At 58.9% G+C, this 5,499-nt stretch overlaps 1 pseudogene; it reads right to left on the bottom strand.

The window, feature by feature from the left end:
- Positions 1–274: 274 nt before the first annotated feature.
- Positions 275–4,847, bottom strand: LOC137228389 (serine/arginine-rich splicing factor 3 pseudogene; annotated as a pseudogene).
- Positions 4,848–5,499: the final 652 nt, after the last annotated feature.

Below are 5,499 nucleotides of genomic sequence, written 5' to 3'. Positions count from 1 at the left end.
TTATGACCTAACTCAAAGGGAAACTAACTTCCTTGAAACTTCTTAGATTCTAAACTCACTGGACAACCTCTTGTCCAGTGTGAAGACTAGTGGAATTCTTAAACCTCTAATCTAGGGTAAGGGTGCGGCTTTCATTCCTACCTGCTGGCTTGTGTTCACAGCACCTTTTAAAGACTGCTTGCTTAACTACAGCTGCATACCATATCCCAGCTACAGAAAGTCTCTTCAATGTTTGCCAGTGTTGCTTCCATAATAATAAACATCACACTTTAGGTGGGCAGGAGTTAGAGTTTTATTCTCAGTCTAGGCAAGACCAAAAATTCAAAGCAAATTCAATTTTGCTTAAGAGAACATTGTAAAGAAACAATTCTTCATATTACATGCCTCATATGACCCATTTCAAACCATAGAGAATGACACCTTTATGTGTCACTGTCCCAAGAGACAAACAAATGTGAACAGCTAAAACATTTAAAAAGTGCATCAAGCTTCGGAAGTCTCAAACGAAACTTGAATTTTCTGTACATACTCCTGTCAAATGAAGTTATTTCCTGTGCACCACTCCTCTTGCAAAGTGGTCTGCTATTTCCTTTCATTTGACCTGGATCGGCTAGGAGACCTAGAGAAAGATCGGGACGGCTTGCGATTTCTCTCCTGGGACAGTGATCTCTCTCTTCTCCTATATCTACTAAAGGGACCTGCTCTGGCTGCGGGAGAAGCTTCTCCGTCTTGGACATCTGTGGTGAGGGGGAGGACTCCTCCTCCGATAATCATCTCGAGGGCGACGACCCCAAGAAGGAGGCGGCCACGATCTCGACTTCTCCTTTCCCCATTGGACAGGTCCACTCTTACTCGGCAGCCACAGAGTGTTCTCCCGTCTAGTTCTCAGACAGCATCCGCTGCATCTCGGGGATCTTCATTTTCAACAAGAGCGAAGCCGGGAGGGTTTTTAGCAACCCACACACTTCGGAGTGGTCCATAATATCCTAAAGCTCGTTCGAATTCACTCGTTACCACTGTTTCCAAGATTCCTTACATAAACGTTACAGTCCAACGGACAGGAATGCCGATGCAAGACCCTCCTGGCTCCTGGGTTTCATGGGCCACAGGGTGATCCCGGGCCTCTAGAATCTCGCAGCTGAATCGGCTCGCACAAGCTGTCCTGTGGGGATGCTTTTCCCCCTATGTGTCCAGCCCGGGGCCCTGCTGTCTAGGCCCGACCTCCAGGGTGACAGGGTGAACCCCAGGTCCCTGGAGCAAACACTCAGAGCCCTGGTGACCAGACTCAGGGGGCTGGGGCGGCAGCTGGACATGTGTGGCCACCCTGGTGGTGTTTCGCCCCATCTGCAGTTCCAGTTCCAGCTGAGAAAGAGCCTCGCTGTGTTATTTTCTCCTGGTTGTGTAAGGATCCCCGGTGTCATTTGACAGAAATGTACATGGTGTGTACTTTCTCTCTTTTCTCCCTGCTTCCTCTCGTCCCTCTGCCCCTCCCTCTCTCCCTCTCCCTCTGTCCCCCCCCTTCCCTCTCCCTCTTTCCTCTGCGTCTCTCTCTTTCCCTCTCTCCCTCCCCCGCTTCCCCCCTCCCCATCCCTCTCCCCGTCCCTCTCCCAACTCCCTCTCCACCTCCATCTCCCCCTCGCTCTCCCACATCCCTCTCCCTCTCCCCTCCCCCTCCCTCTACCTCCTCCGTCTCCCCCGTCTCTCTCCCGCCTCCCCCCTCCCTCTTCCCGCCTCCCCCGTCCCTCTTCCCTGTCCCTCTCTCCCTTCCTCTCTCCCTGTCCCTGTTTCCCTGTTCCGCACGCCCTCCCTCTACCTCTTTCCCTCTCCCTGTCCCTCCACCTCCTTCCCTCTCTGGAGAGGGAAGGAGGTGGAGGGACAGGGAGAGAGAGCAGGAGGGGGGGAGAGAGAGAGAGAGGGAGGAGAGGGAGAGAGGGATAGAGGGAAGGAGCGAAAGACGTCTCTCCCTCCCTCTATCCCTCCCTCCCTTTATCCCTCTCTCCCTCCCTCCCTCTATCCCTCTCTCCCTCCCTCTCCGTCTCTCCCTCTCCCTCCCTCTATCCCTCTCCCTCCCTCCTTCTCCTCCCTCTCCCTCTCCCTCCAACTCTCCCGCTCCCTCCATCTCTCCATCTCCCTCACTCCCTCCCAGAGACGGAGAGATGGAAAGGCAGAGACAAGGGAGAGCGAGAGAGGGAGAGGGAGAGATGGAGGAAGAGGGAGGGAGAGGAAGAGAGGGAGAGAGATATGGAGAGGAGAGGGAGAGAGGGGGGGGAGAGGGAGAGGGAAAGAGGTCTCTTCCTTCCTCCCTCTCCCTCTGTCCTCCTTCTCTCCCTCTCCCTCCCTCTCTCCCTGTCCCTGTTTCCCTGTTCCGCTCTCCCTCTCCCTCTTTCCCTCTCCCTCTCCCTCCACCTCCTTCCCTCTCCAGAGACGGAAGAAGGTGGAGGGAGAGGGAAAGGGAAAGAGGGAGAGGGAGAGCACAAGAGGGAGGGAGGAGAGGGAGGGAGAGGGGGGAAAGGGAGAGAGGGATAGAGGGAGGGAGCGAAGATGTCTCTCCCTCTCTCCCTCCCTCTCTCCTTCTCCTCCCTCTCCCTCTTCCACCAACTCTCCCTCTCCCTCCATGTCTCCATCTCCCTCACTCCTTCCCACATAGGGAGAGATAGAGGGAGAGGCAGAGATAAGGGAGAGGGAGAGAGGGAGAGGGAGAGATGGAGGGAGAGGGAGAGAGGATGAGAGAGAGAGGGACGGGGGGGGGAGAGAGAGAGAGAGAGAGGGAGACCGGGAGAGGGAATATGGTCTCTTCTTCCCTCCCTCTCCCTCTCTCCTCCGACTCTCCCTCTCTCACCCTCCCTCCGTCTCCCCCTCTCCTTCCCTCGCCCTTTCCCTTCCTCTCTCCCTCTTCCTCCCTCTGTCACTCCCTCTCCCTCCATCTCTCCCTCACCCTCACTCCCTCTCAGAGAGGGAGAGATGGAGGGAGAGGCAGAGACAAGGGAGAGGGAGAGAGGGAGAGGGAGACCAGAACAGGGAAACAGGGACAGGGAGAGAGAGAGGGAGAGGGAGAGAGGGAGAGGAGGAGGAGAGAGGGAGAGGGAGGGAGGAAGAGACCTCTTTCTCTCTCCCTCTCTCCCTCTCCCTCTCCCTCCCTCTACCTCTTCCTCCCTCTCCCTCTCCCTCCATCTCTCCCTCTCCCTCTCTCCCTCTGCCTTATCTCTGCCTCTCTGGGAGGGAGTGAGGGAGATGGAGAGACGGAGGGAGAAGGAGAGTTGGAGCGAGAGGGAGAGGGAGGAGAAGGAGGGAGGGAGAGGGAGAGAGGGAGGGAGAGAGGGAGGGAGGGAGAGACATCTTTCGCTCCCTCCCTCTATCACTCTCTCCCTCTCCCCCCTCTCTCTCCCTCTCCCCCCTCCCTCTCCATCTCTCTCTCCCTCTCCCCCCTCCCTCTCCATGTCTCTCTCCCTCTCCCTCCACCTCCTTCCCTCTCCAGAGAGGGAAGGAGGTGGAGGGAGAGGGAGAGGGAAAGAGGTAGAGCCAGAGCGTGCGGAACAGGGAAACAGGGACAGGGAGAGAGGAAGGGAGAGAGGGAGAGGGGGAGAGGGAGAGGGAAAGGGGGAGAGGGAGAGGGGGAGGGAAAGAGGGAGAGAGAGGGACAGGGAAAGAGGGACAGGGAGAGAGGGAGGGAGAGAGGCAGGGGGAGAGATGGAGGGAGAGGGAGAGGCAGCGAGGTAGAGGGAGAGAGGGAGAAAGGGAGAGAGAGAGGGAGAGCGGTAGAAGTGCTGAGGAGGGGGGCTCCCTCCCCCTCCCACTCCCATCCTCTCCCTACTGCTTTCTCTTTTCTCTGCTTCAACAAACACCAGGCGCCTTTTAGATCAGCCCTGAAGTCAACGTTGATGCTTGGACAGCCTGACCTCCCCGCTGACTTCCAGCCCAGGACCACCGCTGGGAGATGAAGTCTGCGGGGCCCTGGGCGCAGGCTGCACAGGCACCTCCCCTGATGCCCAATCTCTCCCTGTTTACGAGGCAGCCGACACTCCCCTCCCTGACTCCCCAAGATTTGGGGCCTTTTTAGTATGTGTCGATAATGCCATTGAGCTACTATCTAACTCTTCCACGAGGACCCATCTCCCAAAATGCAGTGGTTTTCAGCCTTGGCTGCACTAGAGAACCCCCAGGGAAGGGAGAGACGTCTCTCCCTCCCTCTCTCTTTCTCTCCCTCTGTACTTCTGTCTACCTCTCTCCCTCTCCCTCTCCCTCTGGGGTGATGCCCGATGAGCTCAGAATCGTAGATGGCCCCCCCATCCCCTCTCTGTGGCTTGCATGGGGGATGCACCTTCTCACCGTGGCCCGGGCATGGCCTTGACATTCAGACATCGGGTCCTGCGTGGACACTTGTGTTTGTTCCATAGCGCAGGTGGCTGCAGTCTGTGCTTCTGTAGATGGGGGCTGTGCGTGAGCCCTTCATCTTCCCCGCAGACACCACTGGTGCTCGCTCGGCCTCGCGGGTGATGCGGGGGGCACGGGGGACAGTCTTGTGTCCCCACCTTCTTGGGCTACAGACAGGCCACGCTGGTCCCGTGGTGACTGGGGGCTCCCAGGAGAACCCCACTGCAGACCGGAGAGGTGGCCCCAGAGAAGGTGGCGTACGCCTGGGGCCGGGCCTCATCAGTGAGCCACGGGCCACCTGCAGCAACAGCTGTCTCACCGTCCAGGGGCTGGGTGTTCGGGCGCCGTGGGGTTGAGCCACTGTCTGCACGGCAGCCGTGTTTTGTCTTGTTGAGCCCGGGGAGGCCCCTTGGTGGCTCCTGGAAAGACTGGCCGCATTTCTTCCTGCCCTTGGCCTTAGAGCCCATCACGTTCATGCCGTTTCTGGTTCCAAAAGGACCTGTGTTAATAAAGACCACGTGTTAGGACAGCACCAAAGTGTCTAGAAATCCGGGCCAGGAGGAGGAGGGAGGGGGATTGGCTGTGCCCGCCAGTGGCCTGGGAGCCCTGCCCGCCTGCAGAGACCTGGCCCGGGGCCCGCGGGGAGGCCGTGGCCCTCGGTCCCCAGCGCCTTCCGTCTCTGGGTTCCAGGAGAACTGCGTGATCCTCAGGGAGCTGGTGAGGCTGCAGGCCCTGAAGTCCCGCCTGCTGGGGTTCCGCACGCATGCCGACTCCGTGCTGGAGATGAACATGGACAAGACCAGCCAGGTGGTGGCCACTGTCCTAGGTAACACCGCCTCCCCCTGAGTCCCAGTGGGGACGGGGTCAGGCGGACCTTGACCGGAGACCCCACTGTGTCAGCCCTTGGGGGTCACCTTCCCAGACCCTTCATTCTGCCTCGAGGGGCGCGGGGTCGGGGGTGGCTGGGGGGCCGCCCCAGGGACGTAGCCGCGCCTCTCCCCTCCTCCCGCAGGTGAGCTGGCCCAGAAGCTGAAGCCCCTCGGGGAGCAGGAGCGGCCGTGATCCTGGAGCTAAAGAAGGCCGAGTGCCAGAGGCGGGGCCTGCACTTTGACGGCCCCATCAACGCCT

The sequence above is a fragment of the Pseudorca crassidens genome, chromosome 7 (assembly GCF_039906515.1).
Source record: "Pseudorca crassidens isolate mPseCra1 chromosome 7, mPseCra1.hap1, whole genome shotgun sequence".
NCBI lineage: Eukaryota > Metazoa > Chordata > Mammalia > Artiodactyla > Delphinidae > Pseudorca > Pseudorca crassidens.
This window is presented reverse-complemented; position numbering and strand designations above follow the sequence as displayed.